Source organism: Anoplophora glabripennis, unplaced genomic scaffold, assembly GCF_000390285.2.
Source record: "Anoplophora glabripennis isolate ALB-LARVAE unplaced genomic scaffold, Agla_2.0 scaffold328, whole genome shotgun sequence".
Classification (NCBI taxonomy): Eukaryota; Metazoa; Arthropoda; class Insecta; order Coleoptera; family Cerambycidae; genus Anoplophora; species Anoplophora glabripennis.
The window spans coordinates 477392-481886 of record NW_019416473.1 but is presented as its reverse complement, the minus strand read 5'-3'; positions in this window follow the sequence as shown (position 1 = coordinate 481886).

The following is a 4495-nucleotide window of genomic DNA, read 5'->3' as shown; positions in this document are numbered from 1 at the left end:
CCATTTCATCGATAACATATTTTTTCTGATCTTTATTAAGATTGACAAGTGTCAAAAGTTCCTTTTTCACCATATTTGTTTCAAAAGAAATGTTTTTTCCGGATAACCATTGAATTATATTGGCTTTCCTCCAAGCAGTCGTAGGCGTCCGCTCGGTCTGACGTGAATGGTAACTGGCATTATCCATGACAATTACAGACCCCGGAATAATAATAATAATAATAATAATAATAATAATAATAATAAGAAGAAGAAGAAGAAGAAGAAGAAGAAGAAGAAGAAGAAGAAGAAGAAGAAGAAGAAGAAGAAGAAGAAGAAATGTTACTGCAACTTGATGCATGTTCAATTTTTCAGTCAAAATTTCATGGCATGAGATGCTAACCTTTTCGACAATTTCTTCGACAGTCAATAGGCGATTTGCACGCACCAGATCTTTGACTTTCTGAATGTGGGAGTCATCAGTTAAAGCCGAAGTCCTTCCTGGTCCAGAATCATCTTCAGTTGATTAACGACCACTGTTAAATCGTGAAGACCATTCCTAACGATCCAGAGCACAATCTCCGTAAGCTTGTTTCAAAAGTTGAAACATATCCGCAACAGTTTCCCCCAGTTTCAAGCAAAATTTTCCCAGAAAATAGCACATTTCAAAAAACGTCACTTTGCATTCAAATAATAATATCACGAAAACTAAATGAGTTATCAACAATCCAAGAACCTGTGGTTACAGAGGAGGTTATGTGCAACACATTGCTGCCAACCGTATATCACTAAATATTTCCATTAACGTGTATTAACAATACAATTTGCAACGTGAACAAATTATTCATTTACTTGTTTGTTACCTGCTGTCATATTTCCAATTTGGTAAGCAACAAAAATAAAGCTAAAAATACAATAAGTAATCCTAACTTCTTTAAAGACCTAGTTGACAAAGCACCAGACATGATTGGAAAAATTGTATAAACACGTTTACCTTAATAGTCACCTTAATTTTTTCCGCTTTTCACTACTGGGTATGGATTGCAATTTCACTTACAATGGTAGCACTATCTTTGACGTGGTTTGCTATTTATGGAATGGTTTACCAAATATACCATTTTACATTCCATTTAGCGTTTCAGGTAACAAATAAATTACTTAATAGTTTTTTTCGTTTTATGATGGACTTAATTCGAGAAAACACCTTCTTAAGGAAGGTTTTTAATAGCAATGTATAAAACTGAAACAATAAAACAATTACAACACAAAGGATTCAAATAAACAATGTCGATGGCTACTTTGCACGCGACGAGCTGTCTGAGGTTCAGGGAATCACGGATTCGTGGCAGATATTACCATAAATAAATTAAACCCTAGACTCTAAAGTTAAATTGACCGGACGGTGTGGAAACCCAAGGAGAACTGACTTTTTGGGGATCTCACTGGATTTCGACACTTTTACTTCGATCCCACCCATTTTGGGTTCGGAGCTTTATCTTATTTGCCAATACAGAGCTTTAAGAGCAAAGTGGGAATCTCCTTCTTTATGCCTTAAGGACTTGTCGGTTCGATCCTTCCTATGGAACGCTCCAGGAATGATTTTGCCATCCTACATTAATAATTACGTAACAAAACTGAATTTACATATAATCTTAACGTTACAGCTTTACATGTGGACTAGTCAATTCTATTTAATCTATTTTTGTATAAACCTAGCTGTCTCTCTCTCTTTATCGTTATTTCCTACTTATCAATTTAACAATTCTTATTTTCTTTTCTGCATGTGTTTCGCCCGGTGAACGCAACAAATGCCCACCACATGGCGATAACATTTTAAAGTTAACTTGACTAAAATGCTTTTGGGTATTACGGTTTAACTACTTGTTCCGATTGTCGGCTAAGTTTCGTAAATTTATGTTGGCGACAAAAGTTTTTGAGACTCTTTAATACTTATGATCCACTTTCTTCGTCTTTATTTAAGAACACAAAGCGGAATGACATCAGGAAACATAAAACAAATAATTTCCAGACCCAGATAAGATTTTATTGTTTATTTTTGACTGAGGAACGACCAACTAACGTTTATGCATTCCCTCGTGGAACACCCTGTATATAGCACTAAAAACCCAATATGCATGACACATCTACAAAACTATTACAAGCAAAATTCTAAGACTTGGTTAATTCTCGGCGATTTTAATTCAACTTGTAATTAACTTTAGAATGTTGTGAAAACAATCATGGAGCAACCCTTAAACTGTAAGAGATGCCGTAAAGTACACTACATAAATTTCTTTATAATCCTCCTCTGGTGGTTTGCATGTCGACTAATAAACACGGCCTACAAATTGAAATTAACGTCCCTATTGGTTCAACCCCAAGCAAATACCGTCAAAGATCTCAACGCCTTGCTAGAAAAAGGATACAAAATTTGCGTAGATCAAGAAAGACTTTATATGTGGTCAGATGTGTTAAAATCAGTTCATATTTCTGATGAGTAAGTATACATGTTAGTCGATATACTTATGTTAAAAAAAACTGCTTGTTTAAGCTATCATATAAAACCTTTCAAAAAATTCAGTCAACTAATTTATTTATTTCAACATTTTTAATATTGCTTTTTCAATTACCTGTCATAAAATTTATGGATCTTCAAACATTTCCGAGTGCAGAAACGTCTCAGAACTTATGTGAGGTATTTCAATACATGAAGGAAAATAAATGTGCCATTCTTGGGCCATAAAGGAAGTATTGCATGAAATACAAACAAAATGCCGAAATGGTAGTAGGATTTTCAAAAATTCCAAAACAATTCCTGTACCTTTGGCCAGTGTGGAACTCGGTTGGTCCTTTCATCCTCGTATGCCATTTGCTGAAGTATTTCAAACAGAAATCGAGAAATTATTGAACGGTAGGTACTTAAATTTCGAATAGTTTTTCTACCCTTAGTCTGGCAAATAGTTCCTTTTTACTACTTGATGATATGGACTGAAGTAAACTAAGGAAAATTGTCAACAAACTAGATCATATTTCTACTAGAAATTCCACATCACCATCACTACTTTCTCCTGCTGCTACTCAAAATGAAAACGACTGCTCTCCGAAACGGAAGCTGTAAGAGACGATTTCTTTTATGTGATTCACATTCAACGTGTCATTACAACCATTACAAATAACTCATTCAGGTGTTCCACAATGTTCCAGCTTGGGACCGCTTCAGTTTTTTTTGTTTTATTAATGATTTCCAAATATGACTAAGCATTCTGTATGCCTTCTAATAGCAGACTACTTGAAAATGTAAAGAGAAATTCAATGTAATTTGTTACAAGTTGATGGTAATATTGTATTGGAGCAAAGAAAACAAACTTAATTAAACACTTTTTTGTTTTTTTTTCAAAATTTCTTAAAAAGAGTGCTAAAATACTGTTACACATTATAAATATGCTTCAAAATTAACACAATTTATACATAAGTAACCAAAACCATTATTCGCAAATTGATATATCACATATATATGTTAAAAAAATATGATTAAATTTTAGGTGGTTTGGTTGAAAAATGGAAGAGCGATGTCTCATTCAGAGCACCCTTAAAAGATCAAGAAGGTGTAAAAAATTGTACAACGTTAATAAGAAGAAACCCTGGAATTCGTATTTCCCTCATTTTGCAATATACAGGGTGTCTCACATTTAAATAGCAGGACTTCAGGAATCAGTAGAAGACCTCATTTTGAGTCTAAAAGTTCCTATATATATGGGTCCTAAAACGCTTTGTTTCTGAGATACAGGGCGTTCAATTTTATTTTTGTTTTATTTATTTATTTTTTAACTAAATAACCGCTGACAAAAAAAATCATCATGTTGCGGCGAAAGACTTAGTATTTAAGGGCAAATAATTTGACACAGAAAATCATCGCATATTAGTTCCAGTGGTGGAGATAGAGGGGTCTCTATGCATATTTTTATAAAAAAAAGTATAGCCGATTTGATATTTTCCAAATGTTTTCGAAAAATATGAAAGAGCATTCAATTTTACCCAGAAAAGGCCCTCTTGTCCAAAGTCGATAGGAGGTGGCGTTTTCAAGAAAAACCGAAAATACTGTTTAGAAGTCGAATTAAGAAAAACCGAAAATACTGTTTAGAAATCAAATCAGACTTGAAATGTCATTCTAATATTGACATTTGCGCTTATTTTATTATAGTTTCTAATTGTGTGTAGAGTATTAAAAAAAATTGCAACAAATTCAAAATGCCGTTTAAGTTTACGAACCAAGAATACGCAGATATTCACTTCGTATACGGGTTTGCCAATGGGAACTCGGCAGAAGCTGCTAGGGAATATCGGAGACGATTTCCTAATAGAAGACAGCCGCATCCACACGTTTTTATTAATATTCATCAACGTTTCGCTAATGACGGATTGAATCTGGTCCATAGGGATCGCAACATAATTAACGTTAATATTGGCAGAAATAGGAGGAATCAGCGAATCTTGCACGAATTTGACAGAGATCCCA